A 20,567-nucleotide genomic window follows, 5' to 3' on the forward strand; every position below is an offset into this window, starting at 1 on the left:
AACAGCTGCTGCTGAGTTTAGTTCCCTAAGTCTAGATGATCCAGGACTGTGGACCCACTTGAGTAGTAGTCTGAGGGACTTCCTTGTACTGCATGGGCCACAGCAAGTTAAAAACTTCATGTTCCCCAAAGACAATGAAAATAGAAGTTTCCATCCAACACATTACTGGCTTGAAATCCCCAATGGTGACAAAGTGGAGAGGCCATGGCTTATGTACTCAAAAACCCAGAAAGCAGCATACTGTTTTTCTTGCAAACTCTTCTAGTCTAATGTTCTAGCCACACCGGGTTCTACAGGAACAAAGAGTCTTGAAAAAGACTCTCAGTGCTGTGGAGAGTCCGAAAGGAAGAACTCTGTATTGAAAATGGTCGTGACCGATTGTGAATCGTAGGAAGCATCTGTGAGCTGGATGAATTGATATATGAAAATAAGCGTCCTGTAGGTTGAGGGCTGTGAATCAGCCCCCTTGATCCAGTGAAGGAATTATTGTGCCCAGTGTGACCATCTTGAATTTTTGTATTCTCACCAATTTGTTCAGTCGGCATAGGTCTAGTATAGGTCTCCATCCCCCGGTCTTTTTCTGGGTCAGAAAGTAATGGGAGTAGAATCCTTTCCCTTGATGTTGTGTCGGCACAGGCTTCACTGCACCTCGTCGAAGAAGGTGCACCACTTCTGCGCGAAGTAAGTGTTTGTGAGAGGGGTCCCTGAAGAGGGATGGGGTAGGGAGAAGGGTAGGAGGGTAGGATATAAATGGGATAGAGTAACCAGACTGAACTATTTCGAGTACCCAGCGGTCCTGTGTAATCTGCTGCCAGGCATGTTGGAAACTCTGGAGGCGGTGGCCAAATGGGCAAGTAGGCGGTGGAATCAAGGGGTGGTCGTGCAGACCCTCAACCAACGTTTCAAAATTGTTGTTTATTCCCCAATGGGTGGGAGGTGGTTGCTTGAGCTTGATTTTGTCTGCGCTTAGGGGGTCTAGCGTGATTTCCTAGTTATGTGGTATGGTTTGGGTTGAGGCCGATAATACTGTTGTGTGCGTGGTCTTTGGTAGGGTTGGTATAGTTGTCTCCTGGGAAGAGATGGGTGAATGCCCAGGGTGTGCAGTGTCGCTCTAGAATCTTTCATGGTGTGAAAGAGTTAATCTTTTTTCTTTTGTGTTCTGTTTAATCTGGCTGAATACTGGAAACACAAACATGGAGGCCAAGATTTTTCAGAAATGGCTATTGATTTTGTATGGTTCAGTTTCTGGATACCGAAGATGAATTACTTCAAAGGGCCTGGATTTTCAGAGGTTGGGGCCTCAGTGCTTTCTGAAAAACAGAGGCCGAGTCTAGGACACTTCAAGCTGTGCATCCAAAATCACTAATAACTTTTGAAAATCTCGTCCAGGGACAAATCAGCACCTAGTTCTTTCTCCTTAGCTCTATTCACTTGTGCTTTCTCTCAGCTGGCTAAGAGCTACACCCTTCAACTAAGAGAAAGCATGTAGAACACACAAAAATTATTATTCACCCGCCTTTTTGCAATTAATCTTTGAACTTACTGTCCTGACCTAAACAGGTCTGGGCATTCTATGCATTTGTAGGCAGCCACTACCTCACTAAGCAAAGACAATCCAATAAAGCCAAGCTAGTTTAAAACAGAAACAATCCTAAAGACATTCAGTTGCTCTGAATTTTAAAGGCTGGGGTAATGCTAGGATTTTAACTGCAGCCTTCGATCCAGACAGCAAATTTATCAGCTCAGATGAATCAACCTACCACAGTGGCCTATCTTGCTTTCTTCTGCTAGAAAAAGCAGAAGTCAGATTTAGTGGTTGGAGCAGCGGTATAACTAGACAGAGCAGGAGCTACAGACTGTCTGAGCTGTCTGTCATACGACTCGATGAATAACCACAGGAAGTCCAATGAACAGATGTAGAAATAAACTGCAATAACTTTACTACCACAAAAGTTCAACAACATTTTTCCTCCTGCACCTAAAGATGTGAAGGATAGTATCACGAGTAGCCGACTACCCCAGCATAGCTCCAGAGGGGCTAATGCTTATTAAAATTCAATACCTCCTCAGTACATTTAAAAAAAAATAAAGTTATGATTTAGGGCTCAATGTCATGTCAGTGGATGATCTCCATTTAGAAACAAAACATAAGCAATGGCAGATAGAACTGGTCTACGACTGAGTAAATTGGTATAGGTGGTCTCATAATAGCCTAGATATTGCTTTGGATGAAAAGCTGGCCCAGTCACATGGACTGGGGCAGTAACAGGGGAAGGGCAAAGTATGAAAATATGGGGTTACCTATATGACATTAGAGACACTTCTTTTTCTCAAATATTGTATATGTATATTGTTTCTAGAAAGAAACTGCAAGAGATGCAGGCTCCTAAGTCATTTAGGTGCTTTTGAAAACATTAACCTAAGTCCCATTTTAAAAAGAGACTTAGGCACTTAACAGCCAAACTCCAAACAGGGAGACTGAAACTCTTAAATCAGTTTGAATATGGGACATAGGTGCTTTTGAAAATTGTACCCTTAGTCTCATTTAGCAGCCCTGTGGCATATTGTCAAATTACGGGCTTGATACTGCCTCTGCTAATAGGAGTGCTGTGTGGGGAGCAGCTGTGTGATCAGACTCTGCATTAGCAATTCATCAAAGTTAGCAAAAAGAATTAGCTAAAGATTCAGCATGATAGTGAAGCCTTACTGCTAATGTTATATGCATTACAATGAAAATTTATCCTTACATGGCTAATTAATGTACTGGAATGACATAATGAGGCTTATCTATTCTTACAGCATGTCAGTCCCCCACAAATATGCCAATATACAAGGTGTTAAAGATGTCATCTGCACAAGAAGACCAGCTAAACAGCCCAGAAAAACCTAGGAGCTCTTTTCCCAGACTTTATCCCAACAGTCTCAATTTATGCCAAACTAATAGCTGACCAATCAAAGTGATGCAACAGCTGTACTTTGTACCCATTCCCTGGAATGTATAAGACGACTATGTGCTTTGGAGGTATCTGGTTTTCCATAATTTCTGGAAGGCTGTTTCTCATCTGCTGTTTTAGGCTACCAGACGATATCCCTGAAAGTGGTACTTCAGTTCTTTCTGGGAAGGCCATACTGTTCCTCTCTCTTTGGTTCCATCAGCAGTATCTGCATCGCTTCTCCTTTTGCTGCTGACAGACAGTCTATCTGACGTGGTTCAGTTAAGTGTCAGTGTGGTGTCCACCACGTCTGCCTCAGAATATTTTTTTCAGATTTACAGAATAGATACCAACTATGAAAAACTCGTGTTGCGAGAGACAGAGGAAGCCACAGGAAATGTACTAGGCAAAGCAAGATTTGTAGATTTTATTCAAGGATCTCTGTGTGTGGGCTGGGTGGGGATCATCACGGAGGGAGGGAAGCTGCAAGTGGGAAGTCTGTCTAGAGAATGAGGAAAAAAAGGGAACCTGAAGCGTGAAAAAAGGGAAGGCATGGAAAACGGCTGCATGGGTTACATTTTTTATATAGTTTAAACAATAGCACGGCCTGTACAGAAAATTAGTTTGGGAAAATGGTATTTTTGTGGGGTAACTCAATTGTCCAGGTAACCCACGCTCATCTTAAGTGAAATGACTGTAATTATGACACATATTTACTATTTGTTCTAATAAAACATGTACATTTACACAGCCCTTTACAAATCCAGGTACAACACTCCCTGCCCTGAAGAATTTACAATCTGAAGAGACAAAATGTTTCAATAAGTTTAGGTCGCTGATACGATCCTTCCTGCAGCTGCACAGGAATGGACCAAATGACGAATGACTGCTACGGCCAACTGTTCAGCTAAGTGCTGAAGAAGCAGCTACAGTCGGAATAAGGTTGACATGTTATAAGATGATAGCCCTGGAAGAGAGGTGTAAATATCCGAAGAATGGAAATCACTGGATTGTAAAAGAAAAACCACAGTCATAAAGAGGAAGAAAAATATTTCCAGCCATTGCAAGATCTGTTTGGGTCCAAAACAGGTTTTCCAGAAGATACAAGTGAAGTCTTTATCTTGTAATGGAGAGAATACAATGGTGGTGCTGCAGGTGATAATGAATAACTTCATGACATATAAGTAAGAGCACTGAGGAAAGTTTTCAAGACTGAAACCCTGGGACACAAGTCAGGGGACATTTTAAACCCACTGAATAAACAAGCAAGCAAACTACCGACAAAATTATATAAAAAGGTTCCAGCTTCTGACTCTGCTGGAGCATGTGATATCATTAGGCAAATAACTGATAGACTACTCAGACAGATAAGTAAAATCCTTTGGATGTTTTTGAATTTGGGGAATTAAAAACTGAAAAACAGAATAATCCCTAGACCTGTTTCTCACTGGCATTAAAATATATCGCTGCAAATCATCAGCTTTCCTACCGCACAAATGGAGATGAGCCTACTGGACAAACAGAGATAACCTTTATTGACATGAAATGGACATATATTGCTTCCTAACTAGAGATTTGCAGAGAATGCACATTTCGTAATGAGTAAATGCTACTTTTGTCAGTGATAAGGAAAAGGTAAATGAGTTTACAGCTCAAACTTCTTGCTCTTCATTCAAAACTCATACAGCTGGGTAAAGCTTTTCACAACAATGAAAAAGCAGTGTGCTTGGAGAAACTATTCTGATTATAAATCTGAACTGTTTATATCACATAAGCAACCATAGATTTACTGTTAAATATCCAGACAAGATGTTGATATTTGTAACTTGATCAAGACTACAAAAATATGGCTCCTGGTTTACAAACCCTGCAAATCTTATTCAGGCACGACCCAGACTAAAGTCAGGAAGAGCTGTGTCTGAGCGAGACTATAGAATCAGGCCCTCAGATGTGCCCGTTCGTCCGTCGACATAGCCACGGCATCTCAGACTCAGACTTGTAGACTTTAAGGTCAGAAGGGACCATCACGATAATCCAGTCTGACCTCCTGCACGTTGCAGGCCACAGAACCTTACTCCTGTAATAGATACCCATAACCTCTGGCTGAGTTACTGAAGTCCTCAAATCATGATTTAAACTCTTCAAGTTACAGAGACTATACCATTTACACTAGTTTAAACCTGCAAGTGACATGGGTGGATTAACTACGCTGACGGGAGAAGCTCTCCTGTTGCCACAGTACTGTCTTCATCTGCTGCAGTCTTTTAAGTGTAGACTGCCCTAAGGGTGAAACCCTGGCCCTATTGAAGTCACCAAGCAGGATTTCACCTTAAGTCACTCCCATCCTTCAAGTGTTTTAATGTGTTCTAGTTACATTAAGTGAATTCCAGGAAGTTAACTTTATAACCAGAGGACCTGTGTGTTCTGCAGAATACACAGTAAGCAGAGTCCTTTCATAACTTTACTTTTCTGAGTAGAAATGTGTTTTACGACCGCCCTGATCAAGACGTAGGGTGGAGTGAAGTTTTGGAATAGCCTTCCAAGGGAACCAGTGGGGGCAAAAGACCTATCTGGCTTTAAGATTAAACTCGGTAAGTTTACGGAGGAGATGGTATGATGGGATAACATGATTTTGGCAATTAATTGATCTTTAAATATTCATGGTAAATAGGCCCAATGGCCTGGGATGGGATGTTAGATGGGGCGGGATCTGAGTTACTACAGAGAATTCTTTCCTGGGTATCTGGCTGGTGAATCTTGCCCATATGCTCAGGGTTCAGCTGATCGCCATATTTGGGGTTGGGAAGGAAATTTTCCTCCGGGGCAGATTGGAAGAGGCCCTGGAGGTTTTTCGCCTTCCTCTGTAGCATGGGGCATGGGTCACTTGCTGGAGGATTCTCTGCTCCTTGAAGTCTTTAAACCATGATTTGAGGACTTCAATAGCTCAGACATAGGTGAGAGGTTTATCGCAGGAGTGGGTGGGTGAGATTCTGTGGCCTGCATTGTGCAAGAGGTCAGACTAGATGATCATAATGGTCCGTTCTGACCTTAATATCTATGAATCTGTAATAGGAATTAAAATGGAAGCCAAATAATGTAATACAGACTAGAAATTACTGTGTTTTTACGTGGTTCAAAACTAATCTTGTATCTTTAAAAAAAAGTGATTTCTAAGACTTTCATCTCTGGCTTTGGTAAATGGATCATGTTTAAAACGTGCTCCCTTTCAAATATGCTACATCTAAACTCAAAACAAAGAAATCGACTTAAGGAAATCATGAATCCCAAATGCACAAATCAGGCTGGGTAAAGAGGGGAAAAACTCCTCAAAGGTGTAGACCTGGAATACCAACAGGATTTGTTCTGAATCCAAATTGCAACTAGATCATACTGCCAGAGATAGGAAATAAAAAAAAATTCCTGTATGTGTAACCCACACACCTCCTGGGTGTGGTGTTCTGCCCCATCTAGTGGCACCGAGACCACTTAGAGAGACAGATAAAATGAGTCTGCTCTACAGCCTTAGGTAACAGCCAAATGGCTTTTAGCTCTTGCTGTAGAGGCTCATGCACTAAACTCCAGAGGTCCCCAGTTTGATCCCGCCCCGATGACTGGGGTCTGTTGGTGTTACACGTGGGCTTATATAAAGTGGGACTAGGGTTCCTGAGCACAGTGGATCAACACTGTTATTAGTAGCACAGGTGTTTCTGTAACTGTAGTTGAAAGCTAAGAGTGCCCTCAGATCCATAGTTTCACCTGTGCAGTGCAATGGCTGCTAATACAAAACAAAAGGAATATTGGATAGTTCAGGATTTCCCAGAGGTTTCCAGGGTCTTATACAGGTATATTTCTGCTTGGTTTTAGTATTTAGTGAAAGGAGCACGTTTATAGAGGAGCATGTCAGAGATAAGAAGATTGGCTTGGAATCCAAGAACTTACCTATATAAATCAGGGCAAAAATCTTTTTTGGACTCCTCACACAGTAGATTTTCTATTGCGTATTCTGTGTTTGTAGCTTGCATTGACATTAATGGGAATTTGACTTGGTGAATGAGTGCAGAATACACAACACAGATCTGCACATTTAGGGGCTTCCTTGGTACTCAAGATTCCTGGTTTCAATTCCCAGTTTCACAGCAAACTTCCTGTGTAACCTTGGGCAAGTCACTTGGTGTGTCTCTCTGCCACAGTTCCAATCTGTAATATGGAGACAAGAGGACTTTCCTACCTCAGACGAGTGTTGTGAGGATAATTGCATTAAAGATTATGAGGCACTTAGATACAATATGATGACAGGAGCCATATAAATACCTATATAGACAGAAAGTGCAATGCCAACATGCAACAAATGTCCAATATAACAGATGAAAAAATGGGCTGGGACCATATTGCAACACTGATACCACATTCAATCCTAAGGGACTTGAGCATCCTGTATAAATTAAGGTAGATTTTTGACATAATTTTATGGCTATTAAAGCAAGTGAACATCTTTCCCCTTTAACGACAATCTAAAAAGGCACAAAGCTGCAACAGAAATGTGATCTCTCCCTCCCCAGGCCAGCAAGAGGTGTGGAAGTTAGCACTTAGCATCTGGGAAGAAGCGGGGGGTAGGGGGGAAAGGGGGGAGGAGGCACAACATATCAGCTCAAAACTACTCTCTTGGTCAATGAAGGGAGTGGTGATGGCTTTCTTGGGGGAGTTGCATCCAGCCCAAACAAATTACCTATTGGTACATAGGAAGAAAAAGCCAATCCTGTCCAAGCCTTGTACAACAACATGAACTTTGAAGTTGGTGTCTCTACAAATTATGACAGTTTATAAACAGGTAAATGCTCTTTGAAGGTTGCAACTGACACCACAAAGGAAAGGGTTAAAGCAACTCTTGTGCGGGTGCTTTCATTTTGTCCTAAGTTTAATGATTTAATCTTAGTGTGGTTACTACTACTGAGCTCAGTTTCTGGGTCTGTCCTCCTGACTGCTGGGTGTGAGGACAGAGCACCCGTGGGTTTTTTGGAAAATGAGCCCTGCACTGGGTCTCCCTGCAGCAGTCTCTCTTGCTGATCTAGGAATGGCCCCAATGGACTGTGAAGGAAGTACCAGCCAATTAAGCCCTGTCTAGACTACAAATACAGCCATGCTTTGGTAATGAGTGCATGAAACTCATCTGGCCTGGAAACAGGACTGAATCGTGTCTCCACAGCAGCTTTGCACAACACACCCATGTGTCAACTGTGTCTGCATCTGCACTTACACCAGCCACACTGTGTATCAGTGCATTCTGGGGATAGTGTTCCTGGAGGACATGAGCACAGAATGGCACCCGCAATATACAGAACTATAAATGCTGGGCTATATCAGTAGAGTACTATGGATAAAATTACAGCCCTGTCTTCACTCTGTACCTCATAAAATATGCATTTTTACAATATTACAATCAATGACAAAGATATTCCAATTGTCTTGTCGGAAACAATAGCATGCCAACTATCTTCTCAAAAGTTAATCACTGCTTTTATCTCTTGTTAAGCAGATTTGTTAAAAATCTTAGCTATGAAAAATTAAACTGTCTTGAAAAAGAATTGCAAAAAGTTTTAAAGGGGTCTCTAAATGTAAAACACACACAACAAGGTTCTGAGAGCAAGAAACAACTGAATAATGAATTCACTCATTATATTTAGTTGTTTATTCAGAGACGAGGATCTAGTGCAATGTCCTGTACATAAATTTTATAGCCATCCACACGTTAGTGAAAATATAGGAAATAAACTTCATATAAAGAGAGCTACTGTACTTTTATCTTCAAAGTCACAACAGCAAAGTGATGATGCTTTCACTGCTATTTTGATTTTGAAAGATGACTGGTATAAAACAGAAGGAATGTTGTTTACTAGGGAAATATTTTGTGCTAGAGATACCATCTTCTAATCTTGCTCCACCTATGTTAACATACACGCCCCATATCTAGTGCTCCCCATAACGAGAGTGATGCTCTTGTACAAGAGCAATATCAGATAAAAACCCTCATTACAAGCTGACCTACCCTCTTCTCTCCTCGTCCCAGATACTGTAATCTACCAACTGCGCAAATAAAATTCAGACTGAACCAGGGAGTTCTGATCAGCAGTATAAAATAATCATACTGTATGTTTATTTCATTCTGTAGCAACAAAAGAAACAATTAAGCTTCAAGAACATGACCAGCGTTTTATGTTTAAGCAATAAGCCAGAACAGGGCATGCATTACTGCTCCTGACACGTGATTCAGATGTGCTGGGAGGTAGGAATGCAAATTCCGATCTGGCTCATTATTGGAGCATTATTCACAAACATGGCAATTTTGAGCATGATGGTGTTTTCAAATTCTTTTTCTAGGTACTGTTACGGCTGTAGTAGTTTTCACTAGGGAGGAAACGAGGAAATTTTTGTTGTCCTTGTATGAAATTGTGTCTTTTTTGTTTATCATAAAGAAGAGTCACTGATCACCTGTGAAACCTCTGGTGTTTCTTCCCCCTATTTCTGATTGGTGCCTGTAATGAAACAGAAGGGGGAAAGGGATTTGGGAGTACAAACTACACTTTAGATAACACAGTTAAGGAGGTTTTTTTGAAAGTTACCATTTAAATTGCAGCAAGGGAGGTTTAGGTTGGATATTAGGAAAAACTTTCTAACTGTTAGGGTGGTGAAGCACTGGAATAAATTGCCTAGGGAGGTTGCGGAATCTCCATCAGTGGAGATTTTTTAAGAGCAGGTTAGACAAACACCTGTCAGGGATGGTCTAGAAAATACTTAGTCCTGCCTTGAGTGCAGGGGACTGCACTAGATGACCTCTTGAGGTCCCTTCCAGCCCTATGATTTTTTCTGAGACTTCCCCATTATCCCAGGATTTAGTTATGGAGGCTTCCCGTTTCACCCACAGAGGCAGGGAATAAAGTGGTCATCAAACTCCAGGGACTCAGTAGATGAGCTTCCCGAAAAATAAAGTGTAGGAGGTTAAAACAGAGTTTTGCAATTTTTTCTTTTTAGCTGTGTAAAAGTTGTAATGCTCCCAAGTCCTAGAGGGTGGCAAGAGGAGGAGCACAGTGATTCAGTTTGCATAGTTTTCTAGTGACGAGGTCCCAGATGTGCTTTCACTGGAAGTTGGTGTAAAGCTATAACAGTATCCACAAGGTTCAATCAGCCAAACGACATTGCTTTGGGCAACTATCCCTGATGTCACTCCATCCAGGTCCAAAACCCCCACTAATCTTGGTTTCACACAGTGAGTGGAGAAATATAAGCTCTGTCCCCACCCCACCATGCCAGAGCCAAGTTGAACAAGTTCTCCATTTGTCTTTTTATTGCTGACTTTTACAGCCGATTTACTTCTGCATCAGAGGGCTCCGTGCAGCTCATTTTGTAGTTTTACTTTTACATAGTAGTAGCCCACAGAGATGAAGACAGAACTGATATCCTCTTCCCCCACCCCCACCCCCTAAGTATGTCGCCTGCATGGCGTGCCAAGCCTGCAACATCCTCCCCCTTAAAAATAAAACGTGTCTAGGAGAAAGCAGTGGTGTATATTTCTGAAGGAAGAAGTTCTTTTTGATTTTCTACATTTTAATCTGAAGGAGCCAGACCTGTAAATATTACAAAATGATAACAATTACTTAAGAACAGAGACAGACTTACTGTCACCAACTGTTAACTTTCTGATCAGGGCAGCCTAGGAAGTGGACCCTTATCTGTCTTAAGTTCAGGACATGCTGACTAACATCCCTGTTCAGTCTGCAGACCTTTGGCTCTGTAATCTTTGTGAACTGGAAAATGTACACTATGACTGACATACTCCCTTCTGAACTAGAGGCTCAGCAAACAGAGAACCGTGCTCTGAGATAAGCAGGGCCCCCCACTAAAATGTAAGAAATCAAATTAATTTGTATTCAGAAGAAATATACAGAAGTGTAATGACAGCAAAGCCTCTCCAACTTTACTACACAGTGGAAAAGAGACTTTGGGTGAGAGAGTAAACCAGAGCGCGAGAGACAGACAGACAGTGAGAATATGCATTAGCTTAGGGTGGAGGGCACTTATACTTGTCTGTGTTTGGGTGACTGCATCATTTGTGAATAGCAGAGTATAGGAGGGTCTTGAGTTGGTGACTGGGTCACTCTTATAAGTGAATTGCTCTCCATTGTATCGCCCCATTCTTAGCGGTTTATATAGTGGAAGCTTATAGGGAAGCTATTTTTTTATTGACACAATAGCCTTGCTCTAAGTGAAGGTTTCACTGGAAACAGAAAGGCTCTTTTCATATTGTAATAATACATGGGAACAATTTGGGCCTTCTATTTTGCTTCACTGTGGATGGAATTTCTCTATATCCACTCACCCTAAGTGAGTTCAGAGTCCACATGTCCCCTATCCTATAGATGTCATATCTATGGCCTGAGAGAGGTTGGTTCATAGGATGCTGTCCCCTACTGTAGCTGATTTTTAAAGGGCAGTTTTGGTAAAAGAATTACGGTGGCCTTTTATTACTCCACAAATCTGCTCTCTGTGTGTATGCAAGTCACATCTGCTACCTTACTGACAACTAGTTTTTGCTGCTGTTAGCATTGAAGAACAGAGCTGTGCAAACCCTAAGGAGAGACAAGGTGGGTGAGATAGTATCTTTTATTGGACCAACTTTTGTTGTCCCTCTCACCAACAGAAGTTGGTCCAATAAAAGATACTACCTCTCCCACCTTGGCTCTCTAATATCCTGGGATTGACACGGTGCCAAACATTGCAAACAAACCGTAATGAGATCAGTTAGTGAGGAGTTCATGAACAGTACCCAGCTGTTTGGTCCACAGGGCTTGGGACTATCAGCCACCAGGGTTTCACACGTCTCACCTTGAGTAAGAGATCGAATTTGAGGGCTGGGCTCCCTCTCCACTTGCCCTATTCTTTGGCCAGGAGATTGCCTACCTTGGTTTTTGGGTATGCCACTTGACTGTACCTTCCAGCAGTCTCTTCAGTGAAATGAGCCCCATTATCCTACCCATAAAAGTGGCTCTGTAGAGAAGTAGTCTGCACCTCACTGCAACTAGACTTGGGAAACATTCACTCTGCAGCATCTGGATCTTTGCTGAGCTGGAAGAGACACAGCATGTCTTACCTTAAACTCTTGCTGTGGCACGTGAACTCCCATAGATTCTCTAGCAGGCGTGTTAGTAGGAATTTGGGGATACATCCATTGAAATTCATAGTGTTTCCCTGCTTACTCCACCAGTAGAAGTTTGACGGATTGTGGAATGCAGCAGCTGTCACCCCTAAAAACAATTAGACTGCCACCTGACTCAAGGGCAGAGGGACAGAAACTGGCTAATTGGGCCATCAGAATCCACAGAGTTTGTTGGGACAAGGGAGAAGTGTGTGAACATGACCAAGGACCTCAGCTCTTGTTTGCAAACCTGCACCACGGGCTGCTGCTTCAAACGTATGGACCTTAAACACAGGCTAAATTCACATGGATTCAAAGTTCACTAAAACCACTTCACCCAGCTCGACTGCATAGCTAGAGGAGAGCTATGGAGCACTAAACAAACTGCCCCTAAATTCTAATTGCAGAATCTTTATTACAAATGCTGGAATAGTTGAAAAAGTGAACCTCATAGCTGGCTTAGAAAAAAAAAGTCAACAAAAACAATCTTTCTCAAAAAGAACAAAATCAGCTTGATAAAAGCATTTGCAACTTGTACTGAAAGTTATTATAGAATTTAACCCATGGATTGGAATGCAGTTGAAGCAACTATCAGTCAACAAAGTACATTTGTTCCTTATTTTCATTTTTGGGTGGTTACTGTAAATATTCTAAAATTTATCTCTACTTAAGCATTCAGAGGAAAGATATTTGTATTGTTCTTAGTGGTTAAACATAAACCAAAACTGCAACAAAAGTTGTAGTCTTGCCTAGAAATCATAAGCCATATCTCAACTTTATTTTAGGCTTCTCAATTTAAACATAAACACTACAGTGAAAATTTGTCTAATCTCAGAAAAAGTCTTATCATCTTCTACTCCATTACCTAGCCCATCTGTCAGTCCAGGCAGCTCTGTTCCATACATTATATTCTTCCATGTGCCACATGTTACTGGAAGTTTAATTTAAAAATGTCATAGCAGGAGAGTTAGTGAATGGCAGTTAGGGTTGCGTGATGGTTTCCATTCTAACCTTGTATTCAGTTGCTTGTAACTGTGAGTTTTGCAGTTTCTGGGCTACAGCTTTCCAGACTTGGCCTCAGCCCAGTTATTAATATTATATTTTGAAGTCTGGAAAAAAGTGATTTTTAAACACAAGACTGAAAACACTGACTTTATTATAATAAAATACAATAATGTAAATTATTATTAAAAATGAGACTCTTTTGAAAAGCTCTCCAACCCAAAAAGCTGAGGGTAAAAAGCTAACACATGGTAAGGAGGTAGCCCTCAATGAAAGAAAATGCCTTTGAGTATTCTTGTGAAATTTTCCTTTGATTTGACCCGAGTTACAAGTCCTTTGGAAATAACATGTCATGCCTGCGCAGTGCATTTGACACAGGGCTTTTCACTACACTAATAGTATGTGTAGCTAAGGGGAGGCTGCACAGTGCATGGTGAACTAGTTTAGCTAGATAGAGAAAAGTGTCATGAGGAGAAGGGATCTATGGGAGACGTCAACTTCTTCAACTGTGTGGCTCCTAAGATTTGTAAGAGAGGGGCTCTTCCCCACCGTGCTTGTAAGGGACAGGGCGTTCTGGGCTTGTTTAGACTGACAGTTTGGATTATTGACAATTTGTTGCAAAGCCAGAGGAGCTTTGAAGTCCTGGATATTAGTGACAATCCTTTTATGCGCTCTTAAAAATGTTTGAATCATCCTTAAAAATAAACACGGCTTAAATGACACGGGGGTTAAATGGCCTGCGAAGTCAGAGCAATTTTGTGAATACCTGGGAGTTTGTTCATGCTCCATTTTCCTGTTTGAACAAAGTCCTCTAACCTCGAATCATTTATCTTAGTGTTTTCTTTTGTCCTGTATCTTACAGTATTCTTTTTGTTTTCGCATCAGTTTCTTTAAGTCAACGCCTAACCAAAGCAACATATCTAATAGAACCGGTGCCAGATAACCAAGAGACACTAAATTGCAATGGGCCACACAGCATGCTATGCTTTGTGTGTAGTATGTCAGGTCTTTTGCTCGTCACTTCATTTCTATGAAGTCAGACCTTCCTATCTTTCTGCAGCGTTGAAGGAACTTTTAGGGCCCACTTAAACTAGTAGGTTGTTTTTTTTAAACTGCATAGACAAATTGATGCCAAACAAGGTAGACTGACTTACCAGCTATGCCATCCCAAGGCCTGCCTAGAAAATCAGTTTTTCTATTGCCGTACTCATTTCCAGCTGATCCCGTTGTGGCACTTCATACTACAATGAGAAGTCTAGTCTAGACTGTAGCTTGTGTAAAGAGAGAAAGAGAAACATTTGCTTTATTTCTCTTGGTCATTCAAACTCCCTTTAAAGATGGGAATTCGTATTTAATGGGCTGCCCCCTCCTCCACAAGGTTTTCAAAACATCTAATTGTAAGGTCGGGTCGCACATTCATCATGACAGCTTAAAAACAAACACAGAGCCTTGGCTTTTGCTAGGACTGTTCAATCAGTGGCTGTTCTTCAATAGGGAGGAAAACAAACCTTTGTAGGTGGAAATATGAAAACACCCCCCCACCCTGACAATGTCCCTGACAATGTCCCTGAAAGTCCTGCGGATCAAGCCTTCCCTCCACATCCCCTCACTTTACACCCCCGCAGTGCAGCCACCTTCTTTATGGATAAGAACTGGGCGAAGAGTCCCTCTGGAGCCTGTCAATGACACTCAACCGAAGGAGTCATAAGACACTGAACCCTCCCTTCTCAAGGCTAAGTCTGCTACCTTTTGATTGAGGGAGGGAGAACCTATGAAATGGCTCTTCCAGTGGCAGAACAACTATTGCTAGGCTCACCACAGAATAAGTTATGCATTATTCATTATTATTACTATTTACATAATCAAGTTTTGATACATGGAAATTTTCATGATATTGATTTTGCATTTGTATAGCACCCCTGACATTTGAGAACATAAACCAAATGTTAACTGCCTAGTGGTGAGGAGATAAGATCCTCCTTGGGCAAATTATTGCACGATTGCTCATTATGGGAGTTCTACAGATGGCAGAACAAGGAGTAATGGTCTCAAGTTGCAGTGCGGGAGGTTTAGATTGGTGGAATCTCCTTCCGTAGAGGTTTTTAAGGTCAGGCTTCACAAAGCCCTGGCTGGGATGATTTAGTTGGGGATTGGTCCTGCTTTGAGCAGGGGGTTGGACTAAATGACCTCCTGAGGTCCTTTCCAACCCTGATATTCTATGATTCCACTTTTTCCTCTGATGTGCCTGATACTGATCACTGTCCAAGAGAGAACACTGGACTAGATGGACTTGGCACAGCCCTACTGGCTTTAAAATGTTGGAAATTAGCAGCTACAGTAACAGCCAATGTAGCAAGGGGCACAGCAAAACTGTAAACACTCCCAACTCCAACGTCAGTATCACAAAAGGCTCCAGAATCTCTAAAGCTAAGCAAACAGTTTGGCCACTGGATGCGGAACACTGTAAAAAGTTTTAATTGCAATTATTTGAAAAGTTAGAATTTGTTTTTATGGGCCAACCACACGTTAGTTCATTTGCACTGTTTTTTCTATTCAATTCTATATAGGCTTTTATACGGCACTCATCACGGCAGCGTCTGAGTGCTTGTATTTCATGCTTCAACAGGTAACATGTGAAGCATCAACGGTGCTGGCCAGACCATGTTTGTCTGGAGGGAACTGACTCACACGGCTATTCCATAATAATGTGGCACTCATGGAATAAATCCCCTGGGTAGACACTCTGTTCCAGAATAAAAGTGACACATCTCATCCCTGAACTGTGGAATCACTATTACTTCAATTAGTCACCTGAAACCTACCTCTGCCAATGCACCTCAGTGCTTTTGTGCAACAACCTACCCCACTCCAGTCTTTGGCCTCTGGATCAAGGACTGCCAATCTTATCAAACTTAATTATTTGCATATCAGTAATTCCTACAATGTGCAAAGTGATGTCTTTGAACAGGAAATACACTGTCCCTGTCACAAAGAATTTACAATCAAAGAATACAAGCAGCAGCTTATGAAGGGTAGGGCAGAAGGAGAGGCAATCAAGACATATACAAGGTGGGATTTGCAAAATCACTCACTGTCAGCCAACTGACTTCCACTGAAGTCCATGAAAGTTTTACCAGTGCCTTTGAAAATCTTGACCATAATGTTTATGTATACTGTATTTATCTTGATATACTTAAATTACTACAACCTACTGCCCCTGGACCTGTCCATTCTCAACTGCCTGATATTTTGTAGGCATCAGGGCAGAACTGTATTGTGAGAAGGAGGAAAGAGCACTGTCCTTACAGATCAAACAGTGTTAAGGTCTATGGTGGTTTTATGATGGCAGGTGTCCATTTGGGATCATTATGAGCCCACCAAATATTTTTCCACCGTGAGGCAAGTCTGTATTTGAATGTTGGAGCCCCTGGGTGAAAGACTAATGATATTTGTTTTCTGGGGCACCTTTCACCATTAATTCTTTCATTTGTAACAGGAAGGATGCCAAATGCAAGCACTTAGGGCTTTTATTTACTTTCTGGCTTGAGTATCTAGGGGGAAAAAAAAGATGAACCAAGTCTCTGTTTGAACTTTTCAGCCGTATGTTCTCTACACTGTGTATGTGTTTTAAGAATGTCGCTTGTTAGCAGGAACGTTTTGTTTATACAATAATAATAAAAACAAAATGGCTACCTTTGTAAGACTTGTAAGTACAATTTTAGCTGCAGACACAGCTTTGAAAATGTCTGATTTTTATGATTCTCAATTACATCAGTGACAAGGCTTCACTTGATGAGACAGAGTCATTCATTTATTCCCTTTTGCAATGGCTTGTCCCTACAGGGTCCAGACTGTGAGCAAGGCCACTAGTTGGCGCCAGCCAAGGACTGGTCTTGTGACACCACGTCAATCTCAGTAGGTGGTAGACAAGACATCCAGTTCTCTACAGCAGGTTGCTGGGTAGCTGTATTTAATAACAACTTGTTAATGAAAGAAGGATCCAAAACACTGACAAAGCCTGAGCATAAAGAACCCTAAAATATTTTCCTTGTGTCCCATTCTTAATGAAAAAGAGAAAGAGCAATAATGATGAGACTGCAAAGGATCCTGTTTACAGGATCTTGTCATAAGAACTGATGAAAATTAAATAAGGCTGGTTTTAGTTGCTACTGCCATCAATTAATGCGGGAACCACTTCCAATCATAATAATTACCACATGTGCACTGTGCTTTACCTCTGGGCCTGTTAATTCCACACATAAGAGGATACAGCTATAGACTGCATTAGAACACATTGATGTCACAATAGAAATGCTCTTATTGTAATATTCTGTTACATAAACTGAAATGATTTGGGTGATAGGGAAACAGGAGTCAGCTCTGACCACCAGACAACTTGCTGGTGATCAATCCTCTCTGTGCTCAAACACAAAAACAATATTACACCAGAAGAATGACAACAGCTCCCTTAGCTGTCTAGCAGACAAAGCCTTCACAGTCTTGAGAGACAGATGCTGTCTCCTACATAGTTGCAACATTGTTCCGGGTACGTTTTGTATCAATGACTCTCCCTTCTCACTGAGATCTGCCAGATTATCGATTTATGTTCACAGCAGCAGTAAGTGCCACACAGACGTGTTATATAAACTGCTGAGCAACCCTTACATCTAAATATAATGTGATATTTCCCAGTAACTAAGTTGTATTTTAATTTTATTTTATCAATTAACTTGAATTTATAAATGCATATCTGATTTTACAGGTTTAGTATAATCTATGGAAACTATATACATAATAAAAGATTATGATACCCCAAATACCTTTAAAAATTGTTTGTAGCCAGTAGTGGTTTGTAAATAAAAGTAAAATGCAAAGTTAAAAGAAAAGTGCATGCAAAGATGACTATATCCTGTTTATACTTTTGATGGTCAGTACAACAGAATAAGTTTAAAAAAAAAAAAAAAATCTGGTCCAGTTCTGGCCAAGATCACATAAATTAGATTATCTACTTTAAGAGTTAAACTTCCCGGTAAACAACAAAACCTTATCTGTGTTGTTCAAATGCATGCTTCTCTCAATTTTGTTCCTTCTACTTTATGCACAAGTTGATCCATAACATGAAGAATATGCTTAACTTGCCATCACACTGAATCACAAGTTAAAACCATTCAGGTATGATAAAACTGAGAACTGGTTGAAAATCATTTCTAACTATAATGCAAAGGAACAAACCTGAATGTAAGGGTTCAAATTATCAAGTTCACTATCTTCAATAAGTTTATATAGTGAGAATGCATGTCAGCAACCTCATACAATATTTAAATGTAAAAAGGACATGAAGTCTTCTTAGCAAAGTCATAAAGAAACTAACAAGAGTAAACAGTTAATGTGTTCTTGCTTCTTCTGAAATTAGGAACAAACCATATTTCGTCAGTGAGGTTTGGCAACGTGAGAAATCCTGTAACCAATTTCATTTCCTGATAAATGAACGGTCCACAGGGGAAAGTCAGCCAGAGGGTTTCGGAACTGTCGAGTGCTCAGACATTACTGAAAGACTCCTTGAAGGAGCCAGACAGTCTATTGCTTATCACTGCTGAGCCAAATAGCACCATGCAAACATTGGAACGGCCAGATTCCATTTAGAACTCTTACTGAAGCACAACACGATAGTACTTCATCAACATGTGGTATCCCCTTAAAAAATGAAACGGCTATAGTACACCTCCTATATTATGCTTTAAGCCACTGAGCTGGAAACACATGATTGAATAAAACACATACTGGTATATGGCTTTTAACTGTCTTTATTGTTTATGTATTTTAAAGCCAAGCCCTAAAAGCAACTTTGTATGTAGAATGAGTTTAGATTTTTATTTTATTTATGTATTTTAACTGGAGAAATATTAGTACAGAAAATAAATAATTCAAGTATGGCTATATTTTGGCAAGAGAGCGACTAGGGAAATTTTTCAAAGGAATTGACCGGCTATGTTGCTTGCAAAGTTGAGCAATCTCTAGCATTTTGGAGTTTCTGGTTTTAATCTAAGTAAACCCTCTCTGAGTGCTTTTCTTTTTTAAAGTTAACATAACTAGTATATGTGATCATTTTACAGCACAACATTAACAGTATATATCACATCTACCTGCAAAGTAACCAGAACTCTTCAACTTGCTAGACAAGCTGTGGTATGTTTTTAGATATGACAGTATATTTAAAAAACATATTTCAAAATGGAGCTAAACTGTTTGTTCATTTTTATATTATTACAAATTGATTCACAACTCAAACATTTTTTACAGGAAATTCACGTAGGTTGACATGTAGAGATTTAACTTTTAAAAGTCCAAAGCCTGAGCTTGTAAAAAAAATATTGCCAGTCTGATGACCCCTGAAGGGAAGATAAAAGAAAAAAATAGCCCAAATAATAACTTCAGGCCTTCATTACAAAATACTGGCTAACTTTTCAAGTGGCTTGCAGGCTTAGATTAGCAGTGGAGTCTGTAGCTGATTAGCTGCACCCTCACAAACAGATGTCACAGTAACAGGGAGAAAAAGGCTATAGGTCCTAGAGTTTACAAGAAAGAGCACAATTTCACTGATGAACAACAAAATATTAAAAAAGGAAACCAGGAAAGTCAGAGAAATATTATATGCTCGCTCTTAGCCCAAATGTCAGAACTCATTTTCCCTGCATCTTCTATTGCTGTAGTAACCACAGGAGAAATTCTTCACTTGGAAGGAAAATTTTGCTCATCTGATTCATTTCACACTTTATCATGATATAATCATACACTGATTTGCTGGGATCTAAGGTATATTGTACTTGAGGTTCAAACTGAAGGGATGGTTCTGTGTTTGATAAACCCAGGGTGGATACATTAAAAAAGGAAAGTTCTCCATGTTAAGTATTTACCATTCAAACCCTGGTTTGTAAGCAAGGTACATGAATACCAGAATGCACTTTGGAGAGAGCAGCATGGTTTAATTTTAGAATTCAGAGCTAGGAACTCCAGGAGTCATAATCCCAGTTGACACTGAGTACCTTCTGTGGCCTTAGTCAAGTAACTTAAATCCTCTGTACTTCAGATTCCCCATCTGTAAAATGGGGAAGATACTATTTACCTTACCTGGACACTGGGAGGATTAGTTATGATTGCAAAGCATTCTGAAGATAGAAAGGAGCATCTAAATCCTAAGTATTATTAATACCCTTTGGTTAAAGCAGTTAGTGCTATATACGTTACATATATATGATTTCTCTCCACCCCTGCTCCACAATTCAAGTATTAAGGTATTGAAAATAGGAAGAGTATTTTCTTCTCTCTTCAGCAACAAACATAGCTCATTGGCTGTGGTATGAGAATGAAAGGCAATATACTACAGGTTATGGTGTATTGTAAACTGGGTGACTTAACTGAAAACCTCTACTGAAGGACAGAAATTT

At 40.5% G+C, this 20,567-nt stretch overlaps 1 protein-coding gene across 4 annotated transcripts in view; it reads right to left on the bottom strand.

Annotated features, from left to right (window-relative positions):
- Positions 1–20,567, bottom strand: part of DYM (dymeclin) — a 382,693-nt gene that overhangs the window by 10,041 nt on the left and 352,085 nt on the right. The window contains exon 19 of one of the 4 annotated variants that reach the window (XR_013346107.1): positions 10,501–10,552. The exons of the other annotated variants lie outside the window; for them this stretch is intronic. The gene's annotated coding sequence lies outside the window, so the exon portion shown is untranslated. Of the gene's footprint in view, positions 1–10,500; positions 10,553–20,567 lie in introns of those variants that run through there. 4 annotated transcript variants of the gene reach the window in all.

Source organism: Eretmochelys imbricata, chromosome 5 (genome assembly GCF_965152235.1).
Source record: "Eretmochelys imbricata isolate rEreImb1 chromosome 5, rEreImb1.hap1, whole genome shotgun sequence".
Lineage (NCBI taxonomy): Eukaryota > Metazoa > Chordata > Testudines > Cheloniidae > Eretmochelys > Eretmochelys imbricata.